Source organism: Taeniopygia guttata, chromosome 12, assembly GCF_048771995.1.
Source record: "Taeniopygia guttata chromosome 12, bTaeGut7.mat, whole genome shotgun sequence".
NCBI classification, from domain to species: domain Eukaryota; kingdom Metazoa; phylum Chordata; class Aves; order Passeriformes; family Estrildidae; genus Taeniopygia; species Taeniopygia guttata.
Window position 1 is genome coordinate 14,513,672 of NC_133037.1, and position 18,154 is coordinate 14,531,825.

The 18,154-nt window shown below is 45.0% G+C and overlaps 1 long non-coding RNA gene across 1 annotated transcript in view; it reads left to right on the top strand.

The window, feature by feature from the left end:
- The first annotated feature begins 935 nt into the window (after window positions 1-935).
- Window positions 936-18,154, top strand: part of LOC140684948 (uncharacterized) — an 81,354-nt gene continuing 64,135 nt past the window's right edge. The window contains exons 1-2 of the long non-coding RNA XR_012057996.1: window positions 936-1,052; window positions 2,311-2,429. This is a non-coding gene — a long non-coding RNA (uncharacterized lncRNA). The remainder of the gene's footprint in view (window positions 1,053-2,310; window positions 2,430-18,154) is intronic.

Genomic DNA, 18,154 nt, shown 5'->3' on the forward strand with positions numbered 1-18,154 from the left:
TATGCTTCCTGCTGGGCTGACAATGCTGCTGGATTCAGTGGGATTTCCCCTGTGGGGGGCAGGACACGGTGTGTCTGCTCAGTACCTCAAGTCTCAGGCTCCTCCTGAGCAGAGGAGAAACCTGTGAAGAACCACATTCAACTTAAATACTCGAGGTTTTCACACTTGAAGGTTTTGGTAGTAGGTATGATATTAAATCCTTCATGGCTGGAAGGCAGCCTTTGCATTTGTTAATCTTACAAAGGAAATTCAGTTTTTGGAGTGTAGTGCTGGGACCCCAGAGAACTATTTTGGGAAAACTAAGAATAGAAGATTGGCTGTAGCTGGGCAGTGTTGCTTCACTCCTTTATTCCTTCTTTTACGTGTTGTTGACATATCTGTAGTACAGCTGGAGGTACACTGATAATGTCACTCAGACATCAGGTGCTCTTATGGTGTTAGGGGCCACCAGATCCCTGTCCCAGACAGACAGGGAGAGCAGAGTTCAGGCAAGTTTTTTCTTTCTAATTTCTTCTCTTCCCAATCAAAAACCCGGAGCCATGCAGCTCTAGTTGTGCAGAACTGGGTTGGGACTCAGAGAACACATTCATTTTATGTCAGTGCACCAACCACCATTTGAGCGTAGGGGTTCTATGTCCTTCAAGTTTGTGGTGAATCCATGAAGTCTCTTTCTAAATCCCTGATTCCTTGTGTCTCTCTTTGTGAGTTCTGATGTGTCACAGACCCTGCATTTATGGAATCTGCCAGGCTGGAAGGTGCAGCCTGCTGTTAGATCACATTTACAGAAGGCTCATGCAAGACTTAAGCCCATATTATTTTTGCTCCTCTGTGATGCTTATATTTGTCTTGCACTTTGTCTGGGAATTCAGGTTGTGTGTCTTGGCTGGGCTCTGCCATATATGTTTAATCCCAGTTTCTTTGCTTTCCTGCAGGGACTTGCTAGGGAACAGGAAGTAAATGGAGTGTCTTGTGGAGATGCCTTGTAGGGAGAGCTGACTGCCAGCCAAAAACCCATTCAGCTACAAAAGCAGCTGTTTCAGCCCAAAGAATTTGTAAGTACAGTTATTTTCTTAGCACCTCATCAGCTTCTTTCAGGAACTTCAGCTGTCAGACAGGTTTTCCGTCCTGCTAGGCTGGGAAACATGGGGTGCTTAGTTGGTGATCCAGTGACTGAAGGGGTGCATGTGGCAGAGCAGGGAGAGAAAAATCTCAAGACAAGGAAAGGGGAACACTTGGGCCCAATCAATACTGGCAGTTTGGAGTCAGGTTTCAGCCTTTTTCCTGTGCCTGCTAATTCCAAACTAGAGCAGGTTTGCTTTGCAGCTGGATCTGGGACATGTGTGTGTGCACATGCCTCAGGCACAAGGGAAAGCAGGAATTTTCCTAGGCTGTGATGAACAGTCTACCTGGAGGACTGGCTTTGTTCTGGCTCTGGGCTGCGGGGGCAAGTCCCAGCTGTCCAAGCATCAGTCCTGTCTGGAACCTCTCTTACACTAAGAAGTACCTGGAATTAAATATAAAAAATGTCATCTGGGAGAAACTAGTTGGTATAGTGAAAAAGAGTGACCTGCTCCCTATATCTCACATGCATATCTCACTGTCAGCTCTTTTACAGAAAAAATCCTCCACATCTTGACAGCAGACATAAGGAAAATAGATTTGTTTGGTTTAACCATGCAGTTAAATGTAGCAGGCTGGTTCCCCTTTGCTCTTTGTTTCTCCACTGGCCCGGAGTGGGGAAATTCCTAATCTCAACACTCAGAGGTGCCCTCTTTGCCAAGACTCATCTTGCCCACATGGCTTGTGTCAGGGCTGTGACTGGGAGAGTGAAGCCTGGCAGGTATTTTTCTAAGACTTTAGCAATCCATTGCTGGCGTCCAAGGATCTGCTGCAGAGCTGTCGCTTCAGGGATCTGGTATGGAGCTTCAGGGGCCTTCTAGGCAGGTCCTGGCCAGGGTTATCTGTGCTCCTCTGCCCCAGGCACTCATGAAAGGGAATGACTGAACAGCACAGAAAACAGCTCTGACACAATTTACCGCCCAGAGTGCTAAGATAATGCCAGTTGGTGCTGCTTGGCTGCACCAGCTGCTTCCTCCATTGTGTCATTACTGGGCGGAGGGGACAGATTGTTCTGAGCATTGCTTTTACAAATATGTTTTCCCACTGTGATTGTGAACAGCATCACTGTCCTGGAGATGAATGGTTGTACCACAGCTCATAGAGAGATCCGAGGTCTCCTTTTCTCCCTCTCTAGGCCCTTGCCAGACCCATGGGACTCTAACTTACATTCTCAAAATTCTCCATTTACAGTTTGGTTGCAGCTGGCTGTGCTGTGCCCTGCATCAGCCTCCAGAGAGCCTGTGTCACAGTAGAGGAAACCTTTCAGCTGGAGAAGTCAGCCACTGTTCAAGCTTGACCCAGATTCTGAGGTAAGGGGTAAATCTGCTGTTGTTTCTCAAGCCCAGAAGGGTCAGGGTCAAGGATGGCAGCACAGCCACATCCTGCAGAGCCCTGTGAGGGGTTCATGTCCTCACCCCTGCCCACGTGTCTCCCCATGGGGAAAGGTTACAAAATGTTCTCTGCAACTTTGATGGCACTTGCTGTCTTTTATTGGACTCCCATATACTCATAACTTTAGTTGATGATGGCAATAATTCAACAGCAATGCTAAAAGTAGTCAACTGCTGCCAGCCTTGCTGACTGGCTGCTTCAGGCCACCCCTTCAGAAAGCTCCAGAAACATCTGGGGGATGATGCTTGTCCTTATTGCTCTAAGCAAGCCTTAACTACAGAGCAGATGTCACCTTTCAACTTGGTTGTCTGAATTCAGTGGCAGCCTTTCACGTGCAGCAGGATGTAGGATCCTTTCCTTCCTGACCAAAAATGTCAGCCTAAAATGCAGGGGTGAATTTCATTGAATAAAGCAATGCCTGTGTGTGGATGAAAAACAGATGAAAGCATAATGTGATCCAGCAGCTAGAAATTCAACTTAGATAAATGTAGTCTAGAAAGAGAAGGTACATGGCTTTTAACCATGACTAAATAGCAACAATTAAATAATTATTGGCACCAATTACCAAGGGATACAGTGGTGGTTCTGACTCTTGAAGCTTCTGAAGAATCCATGTATTGCTATCTCAACCAGAAGAAATTTGGGACGTCAGATGAAGTCTAAGAACATTTTTATGCAGGAGACCAATATGATTATTCCTGCTGTCTCCTTATATCTAAAAATGTAAAAATTGCAATTTTAAGGGCACTCAGTACTCTTTAGTGTAAATCTTGCTATTCTGCAGCAATCCCTATTTCCTTCTCCTCAATGCTGCTTTCCTAACACATTGCTCTGAGCTGGTGGATGGCAATCAAGATTATAACAGGTTAAATGCCTTGCTACTTCTGTATGTTGTGGAGTGGTGGTTCATGCCCAGTGTGAAACAGGGATTGGTCTTTTAAAAGGCTTCATGCTGAGGTCAAGGTTTGCTGAGCATTTAGTCTGATGGCAGCATGGCCAGAAACATCTCCTTCCACTGCTATTCCTTTTGTTTGCTTATGTTGTTTTTAATAAAGTTCCTGATGCCATCATAAAGCATAATGTGATTTCCTTTTGGTTGCACAGGCTTTCATCTGGAGAGCTTCCTCACTGATTTTCAGTCTTGGCTGTGTGAGTTTGTCTCCAGACCAGTCTGAGAATGTAAGAGCTGGGGAATCATCTGACTCTTGCTGGAAGCAAGAGCGCCCACTGGGAGCTGTTCTGCCAGGTGGGAGAGAATGGTCATGGTCAGAGATTAACCCTGAGCTCAGCTGAGGCCCTGGGCAGTAGGAACCTTGCTGCATTCACAGTCTGGGCCTGGAGAACAGCCAGGGGCACAGATGTTTCTGAAGGATATAGAACAGACTGATCTAGTGACTGGAAGGTCCAAAGCTCTTTCTTGATTTGACCTGAGATTTGGGAAATTAGTAGTTTTTAATCCTTGTGATCCTGAAATGCCCATGGGATGTGAAAAGAAGCCTGGACCTCTTGAAACACCCTGTACCACAAAAACAACCTTACTGTGAAGGACTGTATTAAACTACTCGAGATTTTGTTTGCTGAATCTTTTAAGAATGTGAGACCATCAAATTACTCTAAATGTTCATTTGTAGTTTTTAAAATTTTGATTTTACTTGTCTGTAATCCTATTACCTATTTGGTGCTCAGTAAATAAAACAACCTGCAGCTATTTCCTTTGACTTGCTGTAAAGCTTGCCAAAGCTGTAACTTAATACCAAGGCATCCCAGCACTGTGGACGTGTTGATCCTCTGACAGCCAGTGAGTTCCTCTGGGCTAACCAGGGGGTTATAAAACACATCTTAACGTGCAGCTATTCAGCAGAAATCTTTCCTTACCTGATATTAGCCAGGAAATCCCTCTGGCCTGCCCTGGAGGGGAGGGGTCCCTGGAGTCCATGGGCAGCCAGAGAGGTTTTGATGGCTGTATTCTGTAAACACAGCACCTTCTCCACCAGTCATTACCCGGCCCTCCCTACTCTCCCAAATATCTAATGTGTAAAAGAAAGCCACAATTGCAAGGTCAAACTTTCAAATTCCAAGCTGCTGCTTCTGAGTGCTATTGAGTTGACCAAAAGGTATTTCAGAAGTGCCATAGATCTCCAAGATCAATCCAACAAACTGGAGATTGGGCAGACCTATGATGCCCTCAGAGAAACAGAGAATGTTGGAGGTCAAAGGTTTGGATTACAGGATGAGGAAGTTAAAGCTCCATGTCTGAGTCATGATCTTTTGTTTGGCTCTTCTGAGAAGGGGGGTTTTTTGTGCTTTTAGAAGAGAAATTGTTCTGCTTTTAAAGTAATTGCCTTTGATTTCAAATGAAGGAATGTAAGTATAAAAAAAGAACGTTTGTCCATGGTTTCTTTCTTTTCTGTAAAAGCCTTGTGGAAGCACAAGTCAAATTAATTTCTGAAGAACAGGGTACTCCAAAAGTGGGAAAGCATCAGGCCCTGTCCCATTTGCTGTGTGTGACCTGAGTCCAGACATGGAAAGTCCCATAAAAGAAGCAATAAAGCACTCTGGGATACTTCAGCCTGGAAAGGGGATGATTTGAGGGGGAATGTAACAGAGATGAACAAAATCTGGAGATGCATGAAGCAAATGGGTAGGGACTGCCTGTTCTTACCTTATTCCTTGCAAGAATTGGAGGCCAACAAATGTGGGCAGATTTCAAACAAGTGGTGGGAGCAGGTTCTGGATGTACGAGGTAGGACACACTGAGAACTTCTCATCAGAGGGTGTTCTGGGTGCAAGCTGTATTCTTGTGTTCAAAGGAAGACAATAGTGTTTGAAACCAAGATTGTTAGGGATCACAGAATAGACCAACCCTCTAAGGCTGAAAAAAATCTCTTCAGATGAAAATGGTTGAAGGTTAAGTAAATAATTTGTGTTTGAGAAGGGAAGTACCATGTATTTTTGACCTATTCTTCCTCTTTCCTCCACAGTTTATATTGTGGTGGTAGGTGGATTCTTGGTCTGGATTCATGGCTGCTCTAGGAGCTCTGAGACATTTAAGCCTGGAGAAAATATTGTTAATATTTTTAGTCTTGCAAAAGAAGCATCAGCACAACTAGAGCTTCTTAGAACATCCCAAGGATGACTTATCTCCTTAGAACTTCTTTTCAGGCTATTCCTAAATTATTTGCTGTCTCAGTGGTTATTTCCTTAATGCCCTCCCTGACCACATAAGCAGTAAATGAGAAGGTTTCTGCTTGCTCAGGGAAGTATCCCCTGAGGAATGGGGACTTCTGGGGAAGAGTAAGGCACAAGAGGGGCCAGAGGAAAAGGGGAGGTCTAGGGGAGGGCACTACAGTGGAACTTTGGAAGTGTAAGCTTTGGCAAGCTGTATTTACTTGAAAAATTACAGCTGCCTGTAAGTGGATAGCTGGATTGAGAGAGTTGGGTAACAGCTGTACTCGGATGGGGTAGGAGATAGTGATGAAAAAGAAGCTCTGTGTTGGAAGGTGTGGGAACATCACTGTCTCAGTTGCTCTTGAGCATAACCAACCCAAAGGAGCAGTGCTGGCTGTTGGTTTCTTCAGAATGGGAAGCCAGACTCTCTACTTCCCACTTATTGCTATGAGCAAGTCTGACAACTCCTCAGAGGGATTTTTGAGGACTGTTAAATGTCATGTCTACATGGAGCTTGTGTTGGGGAAATGCATATTCCCAGAGCTGCTTTTCTGAAAGCAGGACTCTTTCCTTTATTTTTCACTTCAAAAGGACTAAGTGTATAAATCTGGTCCCTGGCAGAACCTGCCTCTCCCTTTGTGATGGCTCAAGTGTGTACAGAGGGAATCAGAGAGCAGGTGACTTCAACATAACCTTCCCTCTGAGCTTGAAGAACAAGCCAGAGCAATACAAAAGGGACCTTCTAAGAGACTTGTGCAGCTGCACAGCCCTTATATTGGCCCCATGATGTGTTTATCTTTTGCCTTCAAGAAAGTCTCAGAGTTAGGGGAAGCTCCCCCAAGTGGGATGGCTTAAAAGACTGTATCTGCTGCTGGGAAGTGCACATACTTCTTTCTTTATAAGCCATTTGATGTGTTTTTCCTCCCTTGCTCTCTCTTCCCCTCCTCCCCTGGCAGCAGGATCTCTGGCTGTTGCATGCTTTTCATTAAATCTTTCTGATTGTAAGCTTGTATGTTCTGACCCAGGGTCAGAGAGTACCATGGCAAGGATACAGCTCAGCAACAGAATGGAAAGCTTTTTCTGCTTTGGATTATTTGACATCTCCAGTTATTGCAGAGTGTGTTCTTGTCGGGTGTCTGAAGATGCAGTTAAATGTCACCTGGAAGGGAACATTCCATGATGCTCTTGGAACACTGAACTTCTCCTCTTGAATGATGAAGGTGTCTGTGTGTGTGCTCCAGTTGTGTCTTGGCCAAGTTCCAGCCTCTAAAGCTACTGTTGCTCTTATCCCACATGTTCCACTTTTGCAGTATCCATTGGGGAAGGTTATTTAACTTTCCTCACTGATATTCAACAACTGCCACAGTTGTGTTGTTTGTGTTTAGGTTGTTTGTCTGTAATGAAAGCCCCATGCTTAGCGCCAGCTCAAATCACCAATTGCTTACTCAGCTTCACAGCTCTGTTATCGGAAGGCATAATCACTTCCTGCATCTCTGTTTGTCTTTGCCTCCGTGCTGCTGTACTGATGGGCTGGGAGGTGCCCTGCTGCTCCTGCAGCTGCTTTTCCTTGCCCCAGGGCACATCAGCATGTGGGGAGGAAAGCAGTTCCTGGTTATTGCTTCACCTTCTTGAGATGCCTCAGACACAGGCTGCTCTGTAATATGGAATATAATCCCTTACTTTTCAGAAAGAAGCATTTATGTCTTTTGTGAAGGCTGTGGAGTTTGCACTTAGAGGGGACAGTGGCAAAATCCATCTGTAAGCTCTGGGCTACCTAGTATGAACCCAGGTGCTGAGATGTCATGGGATGTGCGGGCATCTCTCTTAGTGCCTGGCCATGATACTGGCCAGGGCTGTGGAGATGAAGTGTCAGGGCCCTGAGCTTAATTAGCCTGATGAGCCTGCCATGGACCTCCAGCCACTGCCCTGCCCATGGGCTCAGGAGCTCCATTTAAACTCAGTCCATGACTTTCCATTGCTCCCTGAGCTGTGGTGTAGATGTGGGCCTCACATTGGGACCCTGATCCATGGACTGACCTCCCATCAGACCTGCCTGGTGACCACTAGACTGTGTCTGACCGTGGTTACTGTCACTGGAGCTGACTGACCTGCACTTTGAGCTCCTGCCTTGATGTGCTCTATCATCACAAATGATTTGGGTTCTGGCTTGGCCCTGGCTGCCATCCCCACACTTGGCTGCTGGTCTCACTTATGTCCTCTGGTGTGGGGAGCCCTGTCCTGCTGACTGATTTATCCTTGACTCCTCATCCTGTAGGGAACTGCCAGCCCTTCCTGATCCCTGACCTTGAGAGGTCTCTATGGAGAACTGATTCTTTGGAAAGATTCATCTTGGTGTGAAACACTTCCTCTACTACCAGCACAGCACAGCAAGAGCATGTGGCCTTGGGGATATCCTGTCTGCCCACTGGGGAAGGTGATACTGTGTATCAAAGCTGTGCCTTCCTTCACATCTCTAGTGTGGTAAATGTGTTATCACCAGCTCATTAGTTGCAAAATTAATTAGCATTCCAGCCATGGGATGTGATATGTTTCTCAACTCAGCAGGCTGGCCAAGCAGGAGCTTCTGTCCAGCCTCAGGAAAGGATGGCTGGGGATTTGAGGGTTTATTTCTTGTTTCCTTTTCAAGCTGCTAATAGTTCTAGTGTTTTCTGCTGCAATCAGCGTGCTGCCCTATACTGTGACACTTGCAACCTTCCAGGACAAGAAGAGAAACCATTCTTTTGCAGAATCCTTGCTAAACAGGTTCCCTGAAAAAATATGAGGAACTTGTGACTGCTCACACCTTGCAAGAAAAGATCATGATAGATGCATTTACAGAGCAGAAATAATAACAATCATCAACAGACAGGAGGAAATGGCTCCTCTGAGAGTAAGAACCAGACTCAGGGAAGAAAAAGGCTCAGGTTAGATAACTTAGTTTTGTGAGAAGGGAGGGGAGAAAATGCTGAGAAAGGAGGGGTGGTAAAAGATGGACAAGGTGGGGAGCAGCCCCTGAATCATGACAAGAAGCCACCTGTGAAAGTGAAGCCTCCTCACTGATAAGGCTGTAAAATGTGTAAACAGAATTGCTGCAGCCTTTTCCCATGGGGGGCCAGGCCCAGCTGTGCAAGGGATACCTCCTGCTCTGGGGCAGGTCTCAGGGGAGGGAGCAGAGGTTTCCTTGGAGAGGCACTGCCACCTCGGTTTTCTCCCAAAGGGCTGGGAAGTGTGGAGGCATTTATGGCGCTGTCTCAGGGGGATGGAGAGAGCTGTAAAGAGGGGACTGGCCCTCCCAGAGGGCTCTGCATGGGGCTTGCAGTGCAAGAAACCTCACCCATGGTGTGTATTTGTAATTTAGCACTAGGTAGTGCTGATCCCTCCTGCTCCCCTCTTTTTCCTTGCTGAGCTTGTCTCAAGTTGGTGGCACATAAAACCTTTTATCCTTTTTATCTGATAGGCTCCTAAATTCACCTATGATTGCAAGATATTGAAGGTTGCAAACTCTTGCCAACCTTCAGAGTTTTATAGCAAAATCCTCCCACACATGCTATGTACTTCAGAGGGTGGAGTATAAGTGGTGCTCTGGAGATGGCTGGAAAATGTCTGTGAAGTTTTGGAGATCCCCATTTGTCACTGAAGGGTAAAGTGGGATAACTGTTGTCCTAGGGAGCCCCTGCTCTTGTTTCTTCCCAAGTGAAGGGATTTGGTGACCCAGCAGCTCAGCTATAGCCAGAGGAGCTTTATTGGGTGTTCTACATAGGTCCTGAAAGTATTCTACACGTAGAGCCTACAACTAGGTCCTTGTCAAAGTAATAATTCAAACAAGGTTCCTTTGAAGCTTTTCTGGAGACAAATCAGGGCTGAAGAATATTATTGTTACAGAAAAAACCTTTTTTTTTTCCCACACCGTAACAGAAGAGTGCTGTTGTGTTGCTTGAAATTCAGGGCTGAATTAAACTGGATATCTTAAATTGGGGATATGTGAACAATTGAAATCAAAGCTGAAGAAAATGTTCTTGTGATCCCTTGTGAATTCACCCAGATAATGGGTGTTGCTTGACTTAATTATTGTAAAACCAGAATATGTTCCTGCTCTTAGTTTGCTTTTTTCTTTCACTTTGTCTAGCAATTTCTTCCTTCAGAGATCTTAAATATTGTCTGTATTATTACTGTCATTATTTTGCCTAAGTCAAATTTAAAGTAACACATCCCTGCCCTGATTATAAATAAGATACTAAAATTATTTCTAGTTTACCTAAGGCTGGATTTCTAATGCAGGGAAGGCATTGGAGCTGTCCTAGTGTTGGGAAAGTATTTCCAGCTCTTCAGGCACTGCAGAACTCCTCTGTCAAGACTTGTTCCTACAGCCTGGGCTGTCCATGGTGTCATCACAAGAGAAAACACTTATAAAATACAGACTGTTTCATAGTAATTGATTTGTCTGGTCCCTCCTGGGTGAGGAAGAACTATCCACAACATCCTGTGATGCTGAACAAGATGTGCTAATAAACCTTTTAATCCTTCATTTTCCTTCTGCCCCACAAGAACTTTTACCTGTTGAAGGGCTGAGCTGATGATTGAAAAGCTCCCTTTTCAATCATGTAAGTTCAGGGGAACTATTGAAATGTAAATGAGATTCCCAAACCATCACCCACAGGAGGAAGAGAGGGAGCTTTGATTGATTATATTTTGTTAAACAAGAAGAGATAAATGGACTGAAGTTTTGGTGTGGAGAAAACTGGAAAAATGTCTTGAGGGTTATGATTGGTGCTTTGGTCATGGGAGACACTGTTCTTTAGCAGCCTATGGAGTATTTTCCCAGTGAAACACCATTGTGGGGGCTTGGAAAACAGGGTCAAAAAGGTACAAATAAGGATGAGACTTATCACTGGCAAGAAACCATGTTTCTGAGGGTTTATGGGGAAAGATTGTAATTTGACTATTGTGAAAGACCAAAGCAGTCTTATCTATGTATCAGGCTTTGATAAGAATGATGCCGTGTCAAAATTCCCCCTGCATTTTTTTCACTGCATTTGTTTACTTTTCATCAAGAGTTTTGGGAAGTGAGACGTGGTTTTCATCTCTTAAAAGCTGTACTGTTTGGAATGCAAATTGTTCAGGTCAGTACCCCCCCCCCCCCCCCCCCGCCCCCTTTAGCTTTTATCAGAAGGGCTTTGCTTCTGTATATTCACCTTTAATTTCTACTTCTCCCTCTGTTCTGAGATGTTCCATTGCCATCTTCTCAAAAGCACCTGAGGGCCCTGTTTCTCTGCCCAGACCCCAGATAAACCAGCCTAGGTCTCTGTGAGCAGTTCAATTGCCAGTACCTGATCCTGGCCTCAGTGGTGTCTTTGCCAGAGTTCCTTGCTCTGAGAACCAAACAGATTTTCACCTTTGAAGCCCAACCAGCATTGTCAGAATTAATTAGAAACACACAAGTGCACAAATTCTGGAGTGACATTTTGTTGTTTCTTGCTCAATGAATGTGCTAGGAAGTAATTTTTATTGTAACACTGACTGTTAAATTGAAAATGACAATTGCATTTTTGCCAGAACTGGGCTGTTAGACGATAGGAGGTGTTAACTTTATAAGGTGTTTCTGCATGGCATGTCACACTACCTCTAGCTCCAAAACCAAAGAAGCTAATTGCTAGATTTTTCTTGGTCATATGAAGACTGTCTAGCCCTAAAACTGTACAAGAGCTCAAAATTTATAAATATATCCCAAATTACCAAAAAGCATCACTGAGTGCATCGCTCATGATAACACACTCAGAGATAATTGTATTACTGAATTATGTTAAGAGAGTTTCAGGGAAAATGTGGGTTAAATTACAACTTCTGTGAGCTTGGGACATTGGCTCTGGAAAACATCCTCCATGCAGAGCTGCTTTTATGTCCCTGGGTCATCAGTAGGTGAATGATTTTTATTTTTTTCTTCCCATGATTCAAGTGGTGAAAAGCACAGAACTTGTGAATTTTGGTTTCCAAAATGTGTTTTGCCAGCTCTCCTGAGCTGGGGCTTGCACCCTAAAGTCACTTTGATGCACTTGTTCTCTCAGTGGAAATGGTGGGGGAAAATGCTTAATTTTGAGCTGCCTCTTTCACAAAGCACTTCAGTTACCTTAAAATCTTTAGATCAAAAAAGTCTGAAAGGGCAATTTTGCAACACGAAGGAGAGCAGGAGGAGTGCAGAGCACTCATGGTTGGGAGTGCTGGAGGAAAAATCCATCCCACTGTCCTGGAAAGCTCAGCACTTGAACACTGGGGAGGGAAGAGTGAAATGCAGCTCTCCTGGTCAATGTCTTCCAGGGAAAATTCCTTCTTGGCTTAAAGTTTGGCACCAGGAGATAGGTGAGACATTCCTCAATCAGCCTCAATCGGGAGGAAATTGAAAGCAGAGATAGGAACAAGCTGTGGGCAATCTGAATTGCTTTCATTATTCAATTAACTTTGCATCAGCATGTGTGATGCAGAGATGGAGAGTTCTGATAATACAGTGAAGTATTACTCCAGAATCCTCTGGACTTTCAGGACTTTTTGATGACTTGTCTGATACGAAGACTACTGAGATGAAGACCAGAATCCCTGGAGGAGCCCTTTGGGTATTGTGTTCAAGGAAGATGGCAACTAATGTCTGGAAAATAGGTTTCCCTAAGCTCTTAGGCTAACCTCATCTGGACTTTTCTTCTTGCCAGCTACTGTTACTATTCTAAAAATGTTACCCCTCAGTTGAGTGGGGTCAGCCTGGGGTAGCTTTCAGGCTGCATCTGCACTTTAGTTTTACAAAAAACACTGCACAGAAATGTGCCTTCCTTTCAGAACAGAGACCAGGGAGCAGCAATGACAGCAGAGGGCTCAGAAGGTGTGAGCCCAAGCAATGACTGTACCTGGCTTTGCCAGCCCAGCAGCCAGGAAGAAGGGGATAAGCCATGGATGCTTTGTAAAATCCTGGGCAGACGCCTTTCATTGCCAGGGATTGCCTACCAGCATCTCTTGGCTGTAAATGCCAGGAGAGAAAAGCATGCCATGCATACTTTCAGGAATTATAGGGAGGATCAGGTTTCCCCTGCTGTCCTTCGTGGTGACCCTAGACCCAGGTACATCTAAATAGGGCACTTGGAGTCCTTAGGATTGTAAATAACCATTTGTAAAGGCTTTTGAAATGCAGTGATTCTGTCAGCACGGCTATATTCAGACTTTCTCCCTCCTCTTTGTTTCTTGTGTTGCTCTGTTGCAGAAAAATACAGAATTGGTGATAAAGCTGTGCTAGAAATAAGGCCTGGCAAATAGACAGATGATTTTGTGGCCTTGGCCACCTGGTGCAAGGAAAGGCCGCCCTGGGTTGACTGGTCTGTGCCAGGCAGGGATCCACTGATTGCCCTGGCAGGAGGGGATCCTTACATCTGATGTGGGGCTTGGGGAGCAGGGAGGAAGATCTCTGAAGTTAAGTTACAGCTATCCTGCTGGGATAGATGTGCAGTTTCTTTGCTTAGGGAAGCCTGGTCACTTAGCAAGCATGAGAGGGGAAAGAAGGGAGGACATGCCTCACTTCTCATGCATGTTATAGGTTTTTACTATATATATATTTTTTTTTTAAGTCTCAGACTGATAAACACTAAACAGTTTGAATCTGTGGGCCTGTGTGTGCTCCTAAAGGCTGTGGCCAAGCTGTGAAGACATGTCTCAAGAGTATTTTTACTGAGAACTTGGTTAGTAATGCATTGAGATGTGCCTCAGGGCATGTGGTGTGGTGCTGGGTGCTGTTTGGGAGCAGCAAAGCCCTGAGAGCTCCTGAGTTAAAGGTGGTTGAGAGTGGAAGAGATAGGGGGAAAGAGCTCTACCATCCCCTCCAGTTCTCAGCCCTTCCTCAAGTGCAATTCCACTTTGGTGCTTGCCTTTTGACTTCTTGCCCAAGTTGATCAAGTAATAGGCCTGTTCCTGGCCTTTTGTTCCTGAGTGCCTCCCCAGCTTAATGGGAAGTCAGAGCTTCTCTGACCATGCTTTTGTTTGAAGTGCTTCAGGAAACTCTACAATGTAGGTAGGCTTGAAGAGAGCAGTGTTGGATACTGGAGAGACAGACCACATGGCAGCAGGGAATGCTGTGCAAGCTCCTGCCCAAACAGAGCACTAGTGGCTGGATCCCAACCTGCAAGTTATTTACAGAGCTGTTTGCTTGCAGGATGCACAGGTCTGTAAGACTGGGAAAAACTGGAGACACAGGTGTCATGTGGATAAGCTGTAAGGGAGCTGGAGTTTTCAAAATTCTGGAATTGAGAGCTGGGAAAACCTGCTCTGTGAAAAAGTTCTGAGGAAGGAAAATGAATTATACTCACAGGTAGGTTCTGGTCCTCTCCCAGTAAAGCACTGCCTTCAAAAAAACTGGGAGGGTAGGGGACGGTGCCCAGGTCTGCAGGGGAATTGCATACTCAGGAGTCCCAGACTCCTGTACTAAAATCCAGGAAAACTAGAACAGGGCCAAGCAGGAGAGAAGCACAGAGTGTTACTGGAATCTCTTATAGCACTGAGATCTGTTAAACCTGTGTGGAAACCCTGCAGCCAAAAGTGTTGGCTGAGAAGCTCAGCAGCATGAGGGAAGTTCAGAGACTTCACAGAATGTTCTGAGATAGAAGGGACCCACAAGGATCAAGTCCAACTCTAAGTGAATGTACAGGGAAGTTCATTGCTTCCAAACAAGCAAATAAGAGGACTGTCTCCAGCACAAATTGATTTAGCTGGCAGATGATGACTCGTTGTGCCCATGGGCAGGGGGTGTGATCAGACTGATTTTAATTGAAGTTCCTGGGTCTGCTGGCTCAACTGCCTTGTTTCAAGAATAAATTACAGTGTATTCTGAGAATATTCTATAGTCTTGAGTGTTGATGGGTCATTTGCAATAAAACTTCCCCAAAGTGCTGGTGAGATGGTGATTAAGCAATAGGTTGTAATAAACTGAGATGCGTGTACTGTACGTAATGATGAACAGCAGAGAGGAGCAGCAGGAGAAGGACCAGGAGAGGAAGAGAAATATTTCTGGTGAAGAGTATAAAATGTTTTTTTTCTTTTTGGTGGTATTTTTTGTTTTTTGCAGAGCATGTGGAGCACGTGGGTGGTTTGACTGGAATGTATTTAGAGTTCTGTCCCTGTCGTGGCTCTGAGGGAGTGAGCGATGGGTGTTCTGTGCTGCCAGGCAGTTTGCTCCTCACAGGCATCACTGTGTAACAGATCTGTGTGAGAGCCACCCTTAGCATGTCAGCTACAATGATAAATCCTGTGTATTGCACAGGGTTCAGTGCATTGCAGTTCATGCAACACAAGCAGGAGAGAAAATGAATATGTGTGGCTACAATATGCCCTAGGGAGGCACAAGGTCTCCCTGCTTCTCAGTCCCTTCTGCATAGGTGCAAGGAGCTCCCTCCTTGGCCTGCCCCACCTCTTGGGGTTTGCTGGTGTTTTATGTGTTCCTCAAGAGCAGCCTCTTAAACCTGAGCAGCTCAGTATGAGCTGTTTCCACCCTCCTCTGGGATGTCACAGATATCTGTGGCATGACTCTGAGTCAAACTGTGTCACTCAGCCATTCCAGAGCACACACAAAACTCATCTAGGCCTTTACAGAAAAGATCCTCAATTCCCTTTGTGCCTGTATAGATTTTTCCACAGTGTGGTATTTGGCTGCTAAGTCACAGAGTTATCTTTGTGTTTTAAGAATAGACTTGTCTGCCATCTCCTTGGCTGTACAGCAAAAGAAAGACTTTATTTGTCTTAGTACAAACACCTTGTATAAGTGTCAGATGTGCTAGCAAGTATGTGCTTAATTAAACAGGCTCCTTAATAGGTTTTGTTATCATTTTAGAGTTCTGCACTTGAGCCACTTCTCTTAAAGGACTGTTTAATGAATTTCGGAGGCTGTCTGACAAGTAATGTTCTTTGCTTGCTTGTTATGCAAAATTCATTAATGTTTCCCTTTGCATGGTGTATACCGAATCACAAATATTATGACTTAATTAGCTTATTGCAATTTATGGGGTGGTGGATGTAGGTTTTTTATTTACTGATCTTATGCAGAACTAACCTGTTTTAAACAAGCAAACAAATAGAAACTCAAGTTGTTTTGGTGTCCCTGCTGACAAATACCTCCCCTTGACCCTCATTGTCTGGGGACTTTTGCATAGCTTGCTAACTCCTTTTTGTTGATTTATTAATTTTTGCCATAGAAAGGGAGAAAACATGCTAGAAGTAAGCAGTGCCTTCGTTTTAGGGGATTGGCAGGACTCAACCAACCTTATTGCTCTGAGCACAGAATTTTCCATGTGTATTTTCTTCTTACAAGTAAGCCTCTAGTACACATTTCCTTCGAGTCTCACAGAAATGTTTTGGGGTAATTCCTTATCTAGTACACTTGGACATGCTTCCCTCACCAGTTCTGAGAAAGGGACAAGACTTGTTTTTCCTCTGCTTCCTTGGGAGTTGAAATTATTCACAATTGTAGACAGAATTGCCACTTGTGGGCAGGCACAAATCCACAGCAAGGGCTGTGGGCTCTGAAATGTCTGTGCTAGCAGCGTGAAGGAGAATCACTGTGTGACAGTTGTGGGCCAGAAAGGGCATGATGTCCCTGGAAAGACCTGCCTAGTGCAGGTAGCTCTAGATAACCATCAAACTGGAGTATCATGTTCCAGTTGTACCTTCTGTTAATGTAGTTATTTTCCTGTGTCTTTACAACAACCTGGTATGAAGTTGCCACCCATCCAGGCTATCCACATTTACTTACCTAATCAACAGTTTTGCTGGATGGGAAAAATGTGCAGTGGGTCAGAAATCAGTGGAATGGTTACTGCAGGATGACACTGGATGTGAGGGGTGTTGTGGTACCTGCTCCCTTGCAATGCTACAGCCTGTCTGATTTGCACTGGGATGGAAACTGTCTCCTCCACAAATAATGTAGTTATGCTCGTGTCTGTCTGGGCTGAGACTGCACAGAGGCAAAATAATAATAACTGCTTGCCCAGAGCATACAAGAAATCTGTGGCAGAGAAACAGGATTCTGCCAGAGATCATAATGGCAGAAACATCCTTTTTTCCATCTCTGTTGATTTTCAGATTGCTTCGTGCTCCTTTTCTGAGTTTTGCCCTCATTATAACTTGAGGAAAGTTGAGCTGCTTCAGTGGCCTCTCCCCTTCCACTTTCCTTCTCTTCCTACAGCTGCCTCATTGTTATTTTTTGCTATGCAGGGCACTGAACTCCTTAGGAAATCAGCTGCTGCTGGTGAAGGCTGGACCTGTTTGGAAACCGTAGCCACAAAAGCCAGACTTTCCAGTGTAATCAGGCCATTAAAGCTCCTGTGGGAATTTTTAAGGCTGGCTTTATCTGCCCTGCAGAGAGGAGTGTGGGGAGAGGCTGCTGCACCATTGTTCCTCCAGCTGATGATGCAGACTGGAATTGCTTCTCCTTGAACACCGCCTCCATTGGGGTGAAGCCTGGCTTTGTGTTGTCCTAATCCCTCAGTCCAGACCACAGTGACCACATGAAGTTAGAGTAGCCCTGAGGCTGTTCCCTTGTTCTAACACGTGCCACCAGCAAACTGCTCAAAAAGATAAAATCTTTGACTAGACTCTGACCCACGTCTCAAAATATTGGTCTGTGAGCAGTCCAGCTGAATTTGGACTTTACCAACATAAACAACTGCTTAGAACATTCGGAGTCTTAAGTCCTTTCTTTCATATCCTTTGTCCTGTCTTCTGTCATTACATGTTTCAGCCCATGACTGTAGACTTTGCTGGAGTCAGTCTCTCTGGGAGTTACAAATGTTCATGCAGTCTCATCCCCATTTTTGGATCAGAGGCATGGATTTGGAGTGAAGAGGAAGTTTTCTCATGATGTAAGATTGTTTCAAGATTTTGATTTTCAGTATCTTCCTCCCAAACTGCAGTGAGTTTTATTGTAATTTTGTGTTTCCTGGTAATTGACAAAAAAAATCCAAACTGGTTGGCAGCAGTAGAAAAGGCACATAAGGTACCCAAACCTTCTAAAACAAGAATAGTTCTGGCCTGTTCCAAGATGCCTCCCCCTCCCAAAATGTTAAACTGGGAGATTGCTGAAGTATTCTGTTCCCATAGCTGGATTAGACCTCAGTGAATCAGCCCTCGGAGAAATCTCCTTGGGGAATTCCTGGCAGGCTGTACCCCAGCATCACTTGCTGACTAAGTTGGGAGCTTCCTTAAGTAGTGCTGCTGTGTAGGACGATGGGTCAAAGCTTCGGTGCTGCAATCCTGGAGCCCAGCTGTGGATCACAGCTCTAAGGATGGGGAAAAGCCCTGTCCCATCCTACATCCCTTGTGTCCTCCAGATTCCCCAGAATGGGAGGGAGCTGAGCCCTTCACTTGAGGTGGTGGATCTGGGATGAAAGCACGTTCGTTTGAGCTCCTGGCTGCACCGAGCCCTAGACTGCTGCTCTCCCAGGAATGTCAGTGAATG